Here is a 19,089-nt window from a genome sequence, read left to right as displayed (position 1 = left end):
GTTTGAGACTTTGGTGGGTGGCCTGCATAGGAAGGTTGTGGTCAGTGGAGTCTCTGTCCCTGACCTACAAAGTTGATTACTGGGAATGGGAGCTTTGATTTGATACCCCCATCTTGATGACACTCCAGCCTGTGAGGACGGTAGGAAGACCCCCTGGAAATGTTGTATGATGACTGACAAAGCTCTCTGTGGGCCGTGAGAAGGCCTAACCAATACATGGCAGCCATGGAGGGGTCTCCCAAGATCCCACATGTGTGACTTGAATTCTGCTTCTCTATCACTAAACGTGTGACTCGGTGCCTTGTGTTTGGTATTTTGATAATAAAACCAGGGAGCCAAGAAATATCTCAACTGTAGCCAACATCAGTAAAAATGATTTCTGAATGTAGCAAAGTCTTCCTCATGGAATCTGAGGTGTGTCATGTTTCTAGATGCTTCCAGAGACAAAAGTGTAATCTCTTAATGAAGTCTTCTGAACATAAAAGTAGCAGCCAAGGTGTTTAAATTGCTTGTTTCCAAATATCTCATTTGGGAAAATCTCGAGTGGATTTTCATTTCAATTGGAAATAACTTCACCTAGCTCCCCAACTTCTGAATTGAATAAGAAGGACTTCATTTACTCTCTTGCCAAAAACAATGGAAAAAACAAATAAAATGTGAAAGCAACATTTTAAGGCAGTGGATGTTGAACAGTGAAGCAGAGATTCTGAGAAAAGAGAAACCAGTGAAGTGAGTTTTACAATCATCTCCTTTTAATGGTTGATGTTTCCAGGCTGTCAGGCAGGGATGAAGAATACCAGTGGAGCTCTTTCACTGCCCAAAGGGTATTGGTCATGTTCTTATCCCCTAGGATGCATTGGTATCTTGGGGCCTTGCTGGCCAGGGTAGGCTGCCCCTCCCAGGGTTGACTAAACTCTGAGACAGTCCTCTGTAAACACACCTTGCCTTTGCAAGCCTGCCAGGGAGCTCATTGTGTCTTTTGGACCCACAGTGTCTAATGTGAAAAAGCACTTGGCCTCTAGAAAAAGGAGTCATATGGATTTGCTAAAATTAAGTTATTTGTGTTTCTTCCGTGTATTCTATGTGTTTAACTGTTAGTCTGTTCGTTTGTTTTTTAATGAAGCTAATGCTGCTTACCTTGGGAGCCAAGAAATGATCCATGTGCAGAAGAGAGATGATGAAATCATAAAGGAACATTTACCTAAGGTAACCACTTTGAGGCTGCAGGTATGCCAGTTGATGGGTAGAAATACTTACTGAGGAGATGAGGTTAGAGTTGGTCAAGAACTGAAGACTTTGAGCCTCTGTAGATTCAGACAGAGTTCTGTTACACTTGAAAGTAACATGGAGTAATTAGAGCTGGTTACAGCTACATCAGTATATTTTGACACTTTTTTTGTTGAATTGACTTTTTAAAATCAGTGTGTCCTATTTCAACAGTGTATTAAACTGGGAAGTCTCAGCAGCGTCTGTAGAATAAATGAGTTATGTGGAAATGTGATGGGGGACGTCATTCTGTATATATGCTTGTCTTATTGGTTGATGAGTAAAGCACTGCTGGCCAATAGGGAAGCAAGATAGGTGAGACTAGGAGAGGTGGAGTATTCTGGGAAACAGAGGCACAGTCAGTCACCATGTAGGATGCCAGAAGGGAAAGTCATCCGGACCCTTTCTCCCGTAAGAGAAGACAACGTGGAAATACTCAGATTAGCATTTATGGCTTAATAATTAAGTCAGAGCTAGCCAACAAAAAACCATAGCAAATGGCCAACAGCTTCATAATTAATATAGTGTCCTGTGTGTTCATTTGGGACTGATGCAGCTCTGGGACCAGGCTGGTAGGAAGAATCTCGTTACAGAAATGTAACAATTAAAACAGAGGAAAAGAGCTAACATTACATATGACTACTGAACAGGAAGCCTTTCTTTCTCATTCTCCAACACATAGGGCTCTCTTGTTCTCACATAAACAGTAGCTTTCTGATATATCAGGAGGTATGTGTTACCTGCAAACAGGATACTCAAACAAATACATTTGGAAGTGCTGGTCTCCAAAGCTATAAAGCCACCATATGCCCAAATGTGCTAATATATGTATAAATATGACACTTCTGGGACATCATCTGTCTGTGTCATCCTGAAGAGGGTAGATCTGCTCTGTTTCTTTTAAATATTTATCTGTTTTTATGTGCATTGGTGTTTGCCCTGCATGTATATCTGTGTGATGGTGTTGGATCCCCTCAAAATGCAGTTACAGACAGTTGTAAACTGGCATGTAGGTACTGGTTTTGAACCAGAGCCATCCAGAAGAGCAGCCAGTGATCTTAACCTCAGCTCCATCTCTCCAGATACAATCTGTACTTTTTTTTTATTCTGTTGCTTTGGTTCAATCAAACCTAGGGTCCTGCACATGCTGAGGAAACATGGCCTGCTGCTGAACTTTGGCCACGGCCCAGCGCTGCTCTGTTAAACTTCAACACCCACACACCAGAATTGCTATGTATGGTTAGTGTGAATTGAGACTTTTCATTAGTATAAATGCATACTGACTCTCATGACATTAGTACCGTGTGCTCAGGATACAGATCAGTAGTGGAGTGCTTGCCTGGTATTGTACAAGACCTGAGTTCAACTTCAGCACAAGCAGAAAAACATTAGTATCTTAAAAGAAAAAATGTTTCATTAATATATTGACCACATGTTGAAATATTTTAGATACATTGTAGTACATGTATTTTAAATACACCTAAGCTAATTTTACTTATTCCTGCATACTCTTTAACACTGTTGCTGGAAATTTCATTAAGTACATATATGCCTTGGTTCATGTTTCTGTAGACACCACTGTACAGCTGAACTTTACAGTTAGTGTGGAACACTGACATCTGCTGGGTGTGGTGGAATGATCCCTGGTGGATGAGTGACTCTGACAGGGCTGGAAGTCAAAACCTAGAGGCGGCACTGCATTGAGAACCTCTTCTTAAACTGTGACACACTAACCTGAAGCTTGTCCACAGTGCTGATTCCTAGTTGTTTAACCCCGCAATACAGTCTTCTGAAAGCAAGCATTATGTAATATTGGCTTAGAAAATATTTTATTGTATTAAAATATTTATTTCAATAGTCGCTGGGGAAATGCCAGTATCTGTTTGCTTTATGTTATCATATCATCTTCCTATGTCATCATTTTTCCTAATCAGCAGTTGTCGAGTGAGAAATTCTGAATTAAGATAAACTGTTCCTAGCTGACTGGAGAAGGTTGGGCAAGGAGGACCCACTACTCTCCAAGACTGTGCAGTACTTCCAGCCTTCAGGGTATGAAGTGACCATAGAACAGCAGTTTACTTGTAGTTAAGTTATGAGTCAGTCTGTTTCCAAACTGCATTTTAGTTCTTCAGGTTGGAAGTTTGTAACAACAATTCAAGTCCTGCTTTATAGCAGGATTGCCAGACCCTTGCTTCCAAAATTCACACTTGGGGAATGACTGGACCTGACATGTTAGAGCTGGTCCTACCACCTGGAGAAGTCAGCTGCTGCAAAATCCTGCTCGGTCCAGATCCTGTTCGTACACTGTGCTGAGAAGGAGGTCAAAGAAGGCGCTAACTTATCCCTGTGCTAAGTTAAACCCAGGTAGTCATTCCCAGGTGAGGTGTGCTCATGCATTGTGGCAGGACTGGACGTTTTGACACTTTCTCAGGGGAAACCTGGGAGTGTGCTGGTACACAGTCAACCCTTGAAGGTTAATATTAGCACAGGCTCCGGAGAAGCTCTCCAACTCCAGGGAATAATTGTGTTTCGACGACGACGACGACGACATCAAATGCATGGTAGAATTTAAGGCATGTCCGGTGCTGTTCACCATGCTGCGGTGCAGCTCCAGTTCTGTCTCACAGTAACTCCTTACGTGGGTTCACTGAAATGCCTTCTGCCAACCAAAGAGCAGCTCTCCACTCAGATAGGGTTGGCTCTGTTCCTCAGCATTCCTGAGCTAGCACAGAGACACAGGAAGTGATGGCAGCTTCATGTGATGTAGTGAAATAAGAGGAAGTATGCTGCAACTTAGTTTTGATAACAGTGACTTAACATAATGTGTCCCCGTCAGCTTAGGAAAACAAGGGAAGTTAACTGGACACATAGTTCTAGGAAGGTGGACATTGCCTCCCCTCTTCTGGAGATCGTTTCTTCCAGTGGTTCTTAGCCTTCCTAGAGCTGTGACCCCTTACAGTACTCATGTTGAAGTGACCCCAACCATAAAACTATTTTCATAACTACTTCATATCTGTAAATATCTGTGTTGTGGATGGTCTTAGGTGACCTCTGTGAAATGGTCCTTTGACCCCCAAAGGTGTGGGGACCCACAGGTTGAGAACTGCTTTTAGTCAAAGCTGGAAGTTCCTGAGACTGCAAATGCCTCTGTTTTCAAAGCTGTACTCAAGGATGCCCTCTCCCCATTTCCACCCAGGCAGAGGAACGCAGAACCTTTCTGCTTATTCACACCACCCAGTATGAAGTTTCTGACCCATCACTGATGCAAAAACTTTCACATCAGAGGTCACACTGTCTCTTCACCTGGCTCAATCCCACTTTTCCTTAAACCTGGCTCCCACTGTCAGCTCCAGGAAGTTTCCCCAGCTGCAATCATCCCTGTAGCTCTCACGGCTCCCTGTTTAGAGTTAGAATATCACAGTTGTCACACACAGTGTGTAAATGAACAGCCTTTGACTTGTCCATCCCACGGAGGAACTGTCATTTTCATCTGAGGGTCCGCCACAATTCATAGTGTCTGGTGAACCAGCAGTGAATGCGTGCTAGATAGGTTGGTGGAAAGACAGGTCAGTCAGGATGCTCCTATAGACTATGGATTATGTTGAAATACAGTCAGCAAAATACTTTAAAAATTAATTTGTGATACAGTTCTGTGTGCATCTTTATTGACGCATTGGAGAGCAAGAGGGAGTAACAGGTACTGGGGAGATTGTGCAGCAGTTTGCAACGAATGCTGTGCTTACAGAGAACCCAAGTTCAGATCATATATCCATGTCAACAACTCACACCCGCTGTACTCCAAGTCCGGGGGGATCTGACACCTCACGCCTCTATGGGCACCTCCACTCATGTGTATACACACGCACAGACACGTGTGCACACACACACATGTAATTAAAACTTAAATAAAATTAAAGATATAGTAGAGTTGCTACTGTGAGTTTGTAGAAATGAGTGTAATTTTGTGTTTAGTCATCTACAGTAATTTTACTACAATTTGAGTACATATGTATTAACAACATTGTGGCTTATTGTCTATTTACAATTGAATGAAATATTAAATTTTAGCTAGAAGTAAATAACAAGGTTATCCCAATCACTGGATCTAGGTGGGCTTGTAGACTCCAAGGTAAAAGCCCCACATTAGGAAAAGAGAGGCTGGGCTGCATGAAGCATTGGTGTGGACACTGAATAAGTCATAAGCAAGGGACAGCATCAAGAGCAGCCATTCTCAATCTGTGGTTCACACACATTTGTGGGTAGAACCACCCCTTCACAGGAGTAGCCTGAGACCTTTGGAAAAACAGATATTTACATTAAGATTCTTAACAGCAAAATTACAGTTATATAGTGGCAGTCAAAACAATTCTATGGTTGGGGTTCACCACAAAATGAGGGACTGTATTAAAGGGTCACAGCACTAGGGAGGCTAAGAACCACTGATCTAGACCGATATAACAAATATTTAGCAACCACAAGATACAGCCGCTGACCAATCAGAGCACATAGCACCTGCCAACAGCTCATTCTGATATCCCAGTATCTTCACTTGAGAGATAATTGGGGGAAATGTTAGAATATTTGGAAACATTTCATTTTTCGGTGGCGTGTCTGTTAAGGGTTTTAGAAGACTGGATGCAGTGGGGTTGGGAAGAAAGGATTCAGGAGGAGGAACCAAAGACCCTTAGTTCAGGTGGGGCATTAGCAGATGGGTGAGGGAGTCTGAGACTGTGGGTTGCCGTTGGTCTAGATTTGGTGTAAGGGAGGATGGGGAAGTAGCCCAGGCTGTGGGAGGTGGTTGCTGCTTGTGTGTGAGACACCTATGGCATATCCATGCCCAGATGTCTGCTGTGAATCCTAGAAGGAGGAGTCTGGGCTCAGTTTTGGTTTTGGCAAGATAGGCCTGTAGTTGGAGCTGTGACCACGCATAGTGGCCACCTACGGAAGTCTGTAATATAAAGAAAGAAGCCATCTGAGGGTTAACGCTTGGCCATTCAAGTTGAAGGTTGGGGAAAGAGGAGCCAGTGAGCATAATGGGAGTAGAGGCAGGAAGGGGCACGAGGTGAGCTGTGGACTAGAGTAGCCAAGGGAAGGAACAAACTGTACATTTCACCTCTCTGCTTGTGTGGGAGCCTCCGGGGTCTGCTGTGCTTTATCAGTCAGGTACCTGGTGTGTCTGGAGTAACGTGAAGGTCTGCGTCCCCTATTCTGTCAGGAGATACAGGTCCCCTCCAAAGAAAAGTGAATTAGTGTTTGGTTATAAACTTGAAGTTTTCATTTAAAACTCACTTAGGAGGGAAATCCTACACTGCCGTGACCATCCTTGGCCCAGGCTTTGGAAACAGCTGTTGTGTGCTGCTTCTGGACTAAGTCTGAGCATCACTCTGGTCCGCAGGAGCCTTCAGTTGTTCACACAGGGAGCACATTGGCTGCAGCCCTGGGAAGGAGGTGGGCAGCTGTGGCAGGGCAGGTGGTGCTGATGCTGCCCCAGACCAGGGCTACCATGTGTCTTTAAGAAGGGACAGAATGCCCTCAGGGAAGGAGCTGTCTGCCCTGTTTCCATCCTCTGCTTAGCCTGTCCTAGGCAGAGGTGCCAGCTGCCTGTGGGAACGGCCCTCGTTCAGTGCTGACATTTGCAGAAGGGCCATGCAAATCCTTCGGACATGCACGCGTCCCGCTTGGCGGAGCATAGGAAAGAGCTCCCTGACCAGCTCACCAGGCAGGGCTGCCTTTCCGCCAAGCCCTGCTCTGAAACGGATCGTGTTAGTTCTGCCTGTTTAACTTGAGGCCTGTCCAGAATGTCGAGATCATCCTGGAAGTGGATAGGCTTGTTTTTAACTCCGTCATTTTGATCTCAAGAGTTTCACTGAAGGGGGGTTGCATTGGTGCGCTCTTCAGTTCTCCCGTGGAGCCTGACTGAAAGGAGGTCAGCGTTGGAGAGCAGAGTCCTCAGTGCCAGGACCCAGGTTCAAACTTCAGCTCTGCCGATTGCTTCGTGGTGTGACGCCTTTCCCCATCAATAAAATCGCTTCATATTAATATACATTCTCAGGCAGTTGTGCTAAGATAGATGGTGGTTATAATTCCTATCTTACAAATCAGACCTCACCAAGAGTTCCCAGCGTATCTTAAGCATTCAATAAGCTCTCATTGTTACTGGTGTAAAATTAGCCACAGCCTAGATAGGTCTCTGAGCACTTTGTTCAAGACTGACTACTTTCCCTCCCCATATGCAATCCTTTCTGCAAGCTTCTTTCTGTAATGAGAGGTGTTGCTGATGTTGAGTGTGTGGCTGAGGCCCTGGAATGTCCAGTCCTGCTGATATCACAGGCACTGCTCATCACAAGACACCTAAGGGAGCTGTTCTTTGGGATCCATGATGGGGGAAACGGTGTGGCTGAATTTTTCCCAGGTCTGGGCTTAATACTCACGTGCAAGGGTTCGATGAGCTGGAAACTCTTTTCTCAGTTTAGTTTGATGACTCAAGCCCCTTAGCCACTCTTCAGAGGCCTATGACCCAGGGAGCAGCAGAAACACAGGAGGATAACCGGCTTCCAGTGCCTCCTATGCAGCTACCTTGGCAAAGGAAAGTGTAATGCCAGATTCCACTGCCCTTCAGCTCCAAATAAACACATGGACACTATATTAATTATAAAACTGTTGGTCAATAGCTAGGGCTTCTTACTGGCTAGCTCTATCTTCATTATTAACCCGTAACTACTAATCTTTGTATTTCTACTTGACCTTATTTTACCAGAGAACGCCTGGCACGTCCTATCTTCCTTCTCTCTACATGGCATCTCTTCCTGGTGGCCTCCCTGCCTTCTTCTACACAGAATCTCCTCGTCTCATAGCCTCACCTATGCTTCCTGCCTGTCTAGCAGCCAATCAGTGTTTTATTCATCAACCAATATGAGAAACGTATATATACAGAAGGACATCCCCCATCATACCCTGCTCAGCTTCTCACTGCAGCCCCATGTAGTTTAGATGAAGCTAATTGCTAGATGGCTTCGTACAAACTTCTACAAGGGAGAAAAGGAAGTCTGGCCTTTTTGCGTGCTAGCCATGCCTACCTTTAGATGCACAGCTGCTCAGCCAGCCGAGGGTGCATCTGGCAGGGCCATGACAGGCCCTGCTCCCTTGGCACCTCCAATCCCACTGCTCCTCTGGCACCAATAAAGGGAAGCAGTGTTCTGTGAGTGTAGGAAGTATTGTGTTTTCTCCTCTGTCCTCCAGAGATCTTCAGCCTCATTCCGTCAAGAACGGCCAGGCAGCCAGAGATAAAGAGAAGGAAGGGAACAAGGTAAGCTGCAGCCGAATGCCCTGACCCATCTCTGCCTCCCCCGGTGTAGCCTCGCTCAGGATGTGTGTACATAAAGACTAAAGCATTGTGACCGCTCCGTGTGTCCATGGGGTGGGGGTGGGGGGCGGACTTGAATAACCCAGAGGAGATGCTGTCGATTCCCTTTAGCTTCGCAGGGTTAAGACCTAAGTGCCTTGGTCCCTGTAAGGGAGGTAGGGTCGAGCTTGTGGCGTTCAGATTCGGTAGAGAACCTCAGAGCTGGTACCATGTTCCCCAGAGAGCTGGAAGATGGGGATACAGGGCAATGAGGTCCAGCTGCAAAAGAGGGAAGTGCCTTAGTTGGATCTAGACAATTCCCCCAGAACAATGTGTTGAGGGCTTGGTTCCAGTTTGGTGCTATTAGGTGATGATATGTTTATGATGAATAAACCTTCCTGTCCATAAGGCAAGAATTTGGGTATAAAGAACAGGTGACTAACATGAAGCCATTCATACAAGGGTATTGATTTGATCCCCCAGGGAAGAAACTGATGTTCCACATTTGAACTCTTGCCTCTTCCCTTAAACAAAAGCCCTGCTACAATGCACTTTCTCCAGAGAAGGGAAAGACACAGGGGGGCGGGCAGGAGCAGCATCTTTTTCCTGGCTCTCTAAAGGTTGGCCAGAGGAGAGGCAGCTCCTGATGGAGTGTCTCATTGTCTCTTCTGTCACTCCAACCAGGGCAGGCTAGATCCCCGCCCTGCACAGGTCACAGATCTGATTACCATAGCACAGGATAAAGGACTGTATATGAGAGGCCCTGTTCACAGACAGAAACAAAAACAAAAAGTTAGGGGTGAAGGCATGAGAAGAGGCAGAGTTTCTGTGTGGAGGACAAGCTGTAGCAGTTTACAGGGATATTTTAGGGGCTGTTGAGGAGAAATCTATCTGTGAGCAGACACTTCAGTGGCATGGTCCCTGTAGAAAATACAGTAGGAACAGCAAAGTGGCAGGCATGGACAATCAAAACTCAGGAAAAAAGCAAAATGTGTTCAATAGGAAAAATGGGTTATTTACTTACCATAACAACAATTTCGAAATACAATTTTCCATTTCACCTGTGAGTGCTTTTTAATAAACTCTCGTGAATATCTTTTTTAAAAGGTGCTGAGGAGAAATAAGCCACGGGAAAGGTCTCTTTTCTTCTAAACCTTTGATTGTAGCATCCTTCTGACAGCCTGGAACTCTCGCTTAGCAACTGTGGCACCCATGCAGCTCCGTCAGCCCATGGCATGCCACACCTGTGCTGAAACACACAGGTTGTGAGAAGGGTTTAGATGAAGGAGGTTAGTCGGCTCTCTCCTGGTCAGCATTTAACACAGCTGTGATTTTTCTTATCCAGTTTAAGATCTCCCCGACTTCAGGCTCTCTATCGCCATAACTAAAGTCTCCGTGTGGTTGACTGTAAACAGTCTGATAAAGAGCTTTGTCGGGGAATGTAGCTCCTGGCTGCACGACCCAGCTTTACAGCTTGCCTGGCGATTGAACCTGGCACGGTGCTTTCACTAGGGTTGACGGCTTCCTTCTCTGTGGAACAGGGATGAAAGCTCCATCTTCAGTATTCTTGCTTGAGCACAGCGAGGGTGTGTGGAGAATGCACAACACAGAACCCGGCACAAGGTTCCCATCGTTCCCATCAGTTCCCATCAGTTCCCATCAGCTCATGGGCTTCCACTGAGTTCATTGTCTCTGACTGGGTAGAAGTAACAAGCACACTTAACCCAGTGTGTAGAGGTCTAGTCGGCCCATGCTTTCTGCTTCACACGTCCTCTGCTTTCACATACCCCGTACGTTTCCATTGTCCTGTTCGGGGTTACAGATGCAGAGCCCTCTGGTCACATCTATTGCCCTTAAGGAGTGACCTAGGGAGCAGGAAGTATGTCAAGCTGGCGTTTGTAAAGGCATTGGATAGCCACACGTTTTGTAAGCCAAGATTTTCACACAGAGCCCTTCGGTGTATGTACCTCCAAGAACTTTTAAAATAAAGCAAAACAGAACCTTTCTAACCCTGACTCCAGCATTAATGGTGGACTTAGCCAAGTGGGGTCCACCCCCAGCAGTTACAGCTGGAACTGAGAAGTAAACTCAACTGCAGAGAGAAAAGCAGTCCTTACTGTTAATGCCATACTGCACTCATACCATTCTTGTTCAGATTCCTAGCACATGTCAGTCAGTGTTCAGTGTGTGCTCTAATTACTTGGACATGATGTCTCCTGGTATCCTGAGGGAGCTTCAGGGTCCCTAAAGCCATGCCGAGGCCACTGTTCACCAAACGCCTTCATGCACGAGGCAGCTGATGACATCTCCGGGTGCTAAGGGTTCATCAAACCAGGCTGTTCATTGGAAACATTTGGAGTTTTTATCACCTCACTGAGAAGCGCAGGACAAGATTGTCAGAGAAATTGTTCTCGAAGTGTCACCAACTCCAGGGACAGTCTTGTCGGGACAGCTTTGTGAGCCGAGACCTTCTCAGCGGCGTTGCTTCCCTCTGATTGGCTCTTCAGTAGTAGTTTTCACAAGAATCACCACCACAGCATGTACGAGTCGGAGGACCCTGGACTGCTGCGGCATCCTCAGACAGCAGGACAGCAGAGCAGAGCATAACAAACAAACCCCCGCCTGGGGTGTCTAGCTTTCCCACAGCTGGCTCCTGCTCTATGGAAATGCTGGACAATCTGACAGAGTGACTGGCTGTTTCCTGAATTGTTTCTCAGATTCCCGGTGACAAGTGTGGAAATCTGGAGACAGCCTAAAGTAATTAGCTGTTATTGGCAGGTATTAGTCCCCGAAGATAGTTTGTGCTTACAGCAGATTTTTCAAAAGGAACGTGGCACCAGAGAAATTGCTGAGAGATCCTGGGAAATGATGTTTTTCTACGTGTGGTGTCTCCTCTTTCCTCTTCACTAAGACTGGTTCCCGATACAAAGGAAGTGCTCAAGTCACATTTTCTAAGCATGTCAGTGAGTAGTCAACTTGCTGTGTTAGAGAAAAAACCTGTGACTATTTCAGAATACTTAGGGGCCAGAGCTGGCTGGGCCTAACTTTTTAGTTTTGTAAGAACTTCCCTAAAATATAGTCTTTGGTTCTTAAACATTATCACTATGGTATTTTACTATGAAGGTCTAATAACCTGTTTTGTCCCCAGAATCCCCACAAAGTACACTGCCATCCAGATATGCTCTGTGCCACGTACAAAACACACACAAATAAATGTTAAAATAGTTTAATTAGCACTGTGAAGCATTCTGGATATCATTTTACCTTTGTTGTGTTTTTTGTAAAGAATAGACTACAGAACATTTTTCAGTGGAGCACAGCAGCATCTGTATCTAGCATCTGTATGATACACACATCTGTTTCACATACATACATAGATAAATCTCCAGAAAAGATCTTAGTAAAGCCTCAAAGGAGGCTCTGTTGCCAATCAGCCTGGTTGGTGTGGCCCAAGGAATCAGTGTGAAGGGTTCCCGCTGAATTGGGCAGGCTCTCCTGTCACACTGAGACGCCTTAAAGTGCACCAGAGTCTCTTAGAATGCAGATCACATTTCATCAGCTACATCGAGAAGCAGAGACAATCTGACTTCTTGGCATTCTTATCTCCATGCATTCATTCAGCAAACAAAAGGGCTGTATGAAAACAGTGTGTGGCCATTAGTCTTGCGGTGACTTCCTCTACGTAACTGTCTCACTCGCCTTCACATCCTTCTTTCCTATGTCCACCCCAGCCTCAGGACACATGATGTGTCTTTTAAGGAGTTAGAGGAATCTGCCAAACAAAGTCTACAGGTAGGTTTCTTGCACTCGCACTCCTTAAGGCATCCCATGGTCTCTAAGGGCTCTGGAAGTGACCTTAGGACAGAGGGCAGAGCTGGGCACAGGTATTGCTCTCCACACCCTGCAGTTCACTGGTGTATGTTGATATTGGGAGCAGAGGATGAAATGCTGTTTCTTGTCTTTCAGCTGACATTTTACTATGGTAAAACAGACCGCTGGTGTCCAGTAAAGTACTATGAAGACATGAAGAAAGATTTTCCAGAAGGCGATATCCGACTCTGTGAGAAAAGAATAGCACATGCTTTTGTCCTCGGCTTTAACCAGGAGGTGGCTACCATAGTTGCTGACTGGATAAATAATAAGCTGCCCAAAATATAAACGCTGGCTCAGGGGAAACGCACCTACAGCCAGTACATGGGGGTGAATGTCTAATCTTAAAGCTTGAAAAGGAAAGGTGAGATCCTCTTGGCTAACAGACCACCAGCTCCCAGATTCCTGTGCTTACACTAAAGTGAACACAGTCTATGACTCTTTCCACGTCTTCCCTAACTCAGGAAACACAGTCATCTCCCCAATGATTCCTCTGTTTACAAGAAGCCCAACAGCACTGTGCGGTGCAGTTTGCCCAACATGATCCGTACAAGCTGCAGAAATTCTAAATATAGGTGATTCCCATTGAGTTACTGCTTTAGAATTGCTTGTCCTGGATGCAATTATGAAACACATACTAGAAAATGAAAAGCCACCCATGAATGTGAAGTGTGTGTCAGGTGTGTGAAATGTTAAGACAGACAAGCACACCCTCCTCTTCCAGGTCCCAGGAGCAATGAGCAGGGGACACTGGCAGAGAACTTGACTTTCCATTCAGATACTGGGGAAAATCAGTCCAGACTTTGTGCAGATCGTGGCTGAGGTCATCAGCATGTCTTCCTGATCCTCCCACAGTAACTAGGAATCAAGGTTGCCTGACATGTATCAACTAACTACACACAGTTGCTGAAGGATCCTGACTCTGACCTGGCCCCAGATGGCTAGCAGACTCCTCCTGAACCTTAAAATGCCAGTTCCCTGCAGGCTTCCCTAGAGCAAGTAGGGAGGGATGGACTGTCCACATCAGATGTGTAAGGCAGTGGAGTCGCTCATGGGTGTGATTCTTCCAATGGAGCTCCATGGACAGGAAGCAGTGAACCACTAACACCATTCATGATGCCGTTCACTACCCTATGGTCCTTCTGATTTGAAAATCTCCTAGGACATAATTTTTACAAAGGCTATAAATTGTTTAGTAAAACTTTAACATAAACTCATTCCCCACTTGCCTAAACTTTGTTGATTTGGAAGAAATTTATGAGTGAACAGAAGTAATCCATTAAATTTTGCATTTCTTCACCTCTGAAAACATACTCCTGGCTGAGAAGGGGAGGTACTGCTATGCTGCCTGCTCTTAATTGACTCAATCCTAGAATTTCAGACCCAGTATTCCCCATGGTCTGTAGTGACAGTGACCGTTGATGCACAATTGTAAATGTTCCATTTTCTTCAAGAGAAAAGCTCTCATAGAAGTATCATTCCTCATGGTCCTTCCTCTCAAAAACCTAAGATGCTGGTGAAAGCTTTGGTTTGAAGTACCACCAGCTCGGTGGTGAGTGATGGATGAATTCCCATCCTCTGCATGGCTTCTGTATTGGAGCTCTAACTTCTCAGAGGGGAAAAGCCAAACTCCAGACAGTGAGTGTCTTAGTCCATGTAGAAGACCGTTAGCTACACAGTGAGGTTCCATGCTGCACACAAGTCCTCGCTGGCATCTGCACACAGAGGTCTTCTGGAGAACTGACCTGGGAAGCCAGGAGTCATGCTCTGAGCCCCTTGCGTATAGGACAGGTCCAGTCAGTGGTAAGAAATCAATGCATAGGAACAAGTCCTGGTGAGTCAGTGCTACTGGAACAAAATGGCCTTCAGGATTGCCTCAAGAATGATTCTCCGTTACTCTGTTTTCCAGACTTCTTAAAAGACCCAGTGCCTCATTCCTATTCCTCCTCTAAACAACTAATGATATTTATAATAAATGTTTTGCCTGTGGTTACCACTGTGTCTGGTCTGATCTCCGTGTGCTGTGGGTAAGGATACAGTATAAGCAGTACACTATTAAAGGTAAACAGTACTTTGTCACTGCACCTTTGAAGGAGGGAAATTGGGTTTTAGAAGAGTGACTCCTTAAGGATTATAGAGGAGCTGGAAAGAGGGCTCAGTGTTTAAGAGCACCAGCTGCTCTTCCAGAGGACCAGGGACCTACCACCCTCATGTCAGCTCACAACAGTCTGTACCTCCTGTCTCAGTGGATCTGACACCCTCTTCTGGTCTCTCTGGGTACCAGGTATGCACTTTGAGACCATCTTGAACTACTTGGCAAGACCATGTCCCAAACATAGAAGGAGGAAGAGAAGAGCACAGAAGACAAAAATTTATACCTAGTGGATGAGATCTGTTTCCCAGTAGTTGTGCCTGTGTGTTCCAGTTAGCTATGTGATGGTCCCTATGGTCTTCAGTTGGAACCTTGTTCCAGGTCCATGGTGACTCCTTAGCCATGAAAGAAGGTCCAGAGGCAGCTCAAGAGGGCTCATGACTGGACCCTTTCCCTTGGACAGTTTTGATCTTCCCTCATACTTACATTAAAACTGTAACAATTCAGAGCAAAAGAGCATGCAAAATAACATGGCCCCAGACTGTGTATTGAATGTTTTTATTACAAAAAATGATAATTTGGGCAGTGTCTAAAGATGGGAGTGTTAATTTTCAGACATCAATGATATTACTACGGAAACATAGGAGAATGACTGAGAACACACTGACATATTTAAGGAATGAGGTATATCATGCCAGTTCAAACACAAGTGGTGTACGAGAAAATACTTTGCTCTGTATCTATCAGTATTGTGGAGCTTTGAAATAATTTGGGGATGTACAAATTACAGCATTTTCTATGCACCATCTACCTCTCATTATTTCTTCTGTAAACAATAGATTCTTTCTGTATAGTATAGGGAGAACTGAACTTAAATCCCATATCTTTTATTCATAGCATCATGATGCTACGTAAGATTTCATCCCTCGTAAGCCTCCTAACTTCTCACCTGTGAAACAATACAGATGATAGTAGCACATGTCTGTTGGGTTCTATTGTATGTTGTTTTTTGCTTAGGCAGGTGGCAGATGTTTTGTTTGTTATAAAGCAATAAGGTCATGCATGTAGGAGCCAACATCTTGTCTGCCTTAAGGCCAGCCTGCTATAAGAGACACCTAAAGAGAGAATATGGTAAACTCCTTCAGTCTCACCAATGCACTGGAGGTGTCTATGCTGGTTCAGCAGCCTAGGTTGTAAGGATGCTTGTGGTCTCCAGGCTCCTGGACCTGGCTCCAGTGCAGGAGTGAAACGCTGGCCTAACTCAGCTTTCTGGACTTGGACCATGCATCCCCCATACTCACAGCCTAGGATGCTCTTACAAAGGCTTACAAAGGATGCAGGAAACAGTGTTTCTCAGAAAACATGATGCATCACTGTCCCTGCTCTCCCACTGGGCACAAAGGGGAGGATATACTTGGGCTCCTCCACCTGGGCATGGGGCTTAAGGGGAGGTCAAAGGTTAGAGCCAAGCATGCTCTGTGAACAAACACTTCTCCAAGGATGTGAACAAAGCTCTCCTGGTGAGGACAGAAAGACTCCTACGTGTGTCCTTGTGCTTTCTCACAGGTTGTGACTCCTGTCTGGGCCCCACACAGATGGCGGTAAGGGATCACACTGGTCTAGGCAGGGAGCAGCTGTGGACAATTAGTAGGTCTCCACCACCTCCAGACCAAGACTGTTGTCAGTGAACATGATACCTGCTGAAGCTCCAGGTGGCACCCTGGCAGCATGGCAAGGGCCATGGAGAACACGGTGTTGCTATAGTTCTGTGAAGAGGGAGTTTCTAGGGGAGAGTGGGAGGGACTTCCTTTACTCATAAAGAACAGGCCCAATTGGACCAGTCTGGCATAAAGAACAGGTCCAGGTAAGGTATGGCTTGAGCTGTCCCAGTTTCACATACAGGCTTCCCAGTCCTTGGAGGCTCTGACTTACCCAGTGTTCAAATAACCTAGGTGCAAAGTGCCCTGCCTCACTCAAGATTTCATAGCTGCTGGGGCTGGAAAGATGCTCAAGGAATAAGCGCTCAGACCACTCCTAGGCGACATGAGTTCAGTTCTAAGCACCCTTGGGATGCTCACAACCATCTACAACTCCAGATCCAGGGAGATCTGATGCCTCTGGGCTCCATGGGAACCTGCACTCAGATGCACACACACACACACACACACACACACACACACACAAATACATATAATTAAAATAAACTTTAAAAACATTTTTTAGCCAGCAGGTTACAGGAGTTGAGCTGCCACTGCTCTAAAGATAAGGCTTTGTCCCCTTCTTCTTTCTACTACACCATGCTGCCTCCTGGAGGCCACAGAGGGCAGACCCTGCAGGAGTGGAAGGATGGGAAAGGGAATCACATAAAGGGTAGTGAGACCCCCACCCCAGACACACACACACAAACACACACACACACACACACACACACACACACACACGCAAGCAGAAGTAAAAGGAGATGCTTGGTCATGAGTGAGACTTGTAGAACTGAAAGCTGTAACTGCCCAGTTTTCTCAGGATTATTTTGGGAGGAGGAAAGCCCACATGCTGGTGTCTATCAAGGATGCACTCTGCCAAGCCTTCTAGGCACAGGTGCCCTGTTCCTGACACAGTCACTCCTCTGCATGTGTGTTTGCTCTTAATCCCTGAGAATCACCGCTTCCAGTTCCCGTCATGTCTAGGCCCTGAGACTTGTCCCGAAATACCAACTGCTTCTGCCTCCTGGGCACCCATTTAACTCTCCCTTGCCAGCCCCCTGGAGAGCTGCGATGACACTATTGGACCTGTCAGCATCATGACTGCAGGGACAGCAGCTCCTTCCGACCCCTACTGTCATCCCTCCTTGTCCTTTAAAGGAGAGTTCTAGAAGGTGGGCTGGAGTTGGAATCATCTCTGTGCCTGCCAGAGATAGGTCCTGCCACTAGACTTCAGTATGAGCTGGGTTGTCTAAATTAGCTTAAGCTTTTTTTCTATATCTAGCAGGCAACCTCTCACAGAATGCAGGTTCCCAGTGGGTCAGACTATCAGGAAGTCCCATCTGAGGACCTCTGCATCCTCAATTTAGGCATGACAGTGAGAGTATTGGACAGAGACATGTCTGCATTTCCCAATCAGAGTACATTCAAAGACAGATGTGCACTTCCTGACACCAAGGAACTACCAAACAAGGCCACTACCCCTTGTGGCCCATTTCATCTGGTCTGACTACAATGGTTACTTCTCTTCTTCTATAATTATAAAACCTTTGAGGCTTAGGTATTAGCAACTACCAAATACGTGACTTATTAACTACTGAGCTCTAACCCTGCAGAGTACCCCAAGTGGGAATTACAGGAACAATACACAAGACAATGGACAGGCTGAGGAGAGCCTACTCATTTTGTATTACATTCCTCAAACATTCTGATGAAGGGGCTCATGCTGACCTCCCCACGGTGGGGTGGATTTCCTTCCTGGGTATGTCTATGGGAAAATCCCTCCTCTCTGGGATGGGAATGTGACCCCTGACTGGGCGCCCATTACAGCCACAGGGTGTGGGTGCACCTGCATGGTCTCTCTCCCTCACAGAGGGACTAGAATCCCACCTCTGCAAATCCACCCAGCTCAGGCTCTGAGCACATCTGGGCTTCCTGGTACTGGCCATCACTGTGCACCTGCATGTGATTAGGACTCGGCAGACACCCACAGTCCCACTGAAGTCAGCACTGGTGACATATCCCTGAGGAAAAGACTCCCCAGATCTCTGGTCTTTCTGACCAAATGAGTGCGGGTTCCAAGGATATGTGAGCTCCGCACATCTGTGACCACAGCAGTCCCCATCCTCAGTGGAGGAGCAGCAGGACACCTTCACCCCAGCCTGCTCGGAAATGAACAGCACCAAGGGCAACCTGTGCACAGCAGAGCCTGGGAGGGAACAGAAGTCCAGCTTGGCCTCCTCAGAATCAGTCACTGACGAGCCTTTTAGACCTTTCACAACTGTGTGTTGGGGAAGTTGGATACAATTTCAAATCCCCTGACTTTCTCCCCACAAATGCCCCTTCTCTTGTGTATGAGTGAGCCCCTGCACAGCATGCTGGAGTGGGCCATGTGGTCAATGAAAACCAGTGAAATTTTAACCTAGGAATGTAACGAACATGAGAAGACTTTACACCTCTGTGGAAGGATCCTAGAACTTACACATTTATTGCACCTGCCAGAGCATTTAACTGAGAAGACAGATTTTTCATTTAATAATGAAGTTACGAGCACAAAGAGAGACTGGAGATATATCTTTGATAGGGGAGAAACATGACAACAGAGACTTTCATTAGCACGCTGCAGGAACATTGTGTCCAAACTGAGCAGGTGCTGCAATCACTGTCACAAAGGTGGCCACACTGCTGAAGCTTCGTATCCCCAGTGGTCACATTGGTCACATGTACTTTGTGAGAGCCAGGTCCTGTCACAACTGCATCTCTTGTTGATCAGAAACAACAGATGCAGTAGCCTTCTTCCGATGTGGAAGAAGGCGGTGGAC

At 45.9% G+C, this 19,089-nt stretch overlaps 1 long non-coding RNA gene across 1 annotated transcript; it reads left to right on the top strand.

Moving 5' to 3' along the window:
- The first annotated feature begins 1,072 nt into the window (after positions 1 to 1,072).
- On the top strand, positions 1,073 to 14,471 carry LOC121133817. Its single transcript, XR_005870813.1, has 2 exons — positions 1,073 to 1,206; positions 12,575 to 14,471. It is a non-coding gene; the product is annotated as an uncharacterized LOC121133817 (long non-coding RNA).
- Positions 14,472 to 19,089: the final 4,618 nt, after the last annotated feature.

Source organism: Mesocricetus auratus, unplaced genomic scaffold (assembly GCF_017639785.1).
Source record: "Mesocricetus auratus isolate SY011 unplaced genomic scaffold, BCM_Maur_2.0 Super-Scaffold_100024, whole genome shotgun sequence".
Taxonomy (NCBI): domain Eukaryota; kingdom Metazoa; phylum Chordata; class Mammalia; order Rodentia; family Cricetidae; genus Mesocricetus; species Mesocricetus auratus.
Note: the sequence above shows the minus strand (reverse complement) of the source record. Positions and strands in the feature narration are given on the sequence as shown.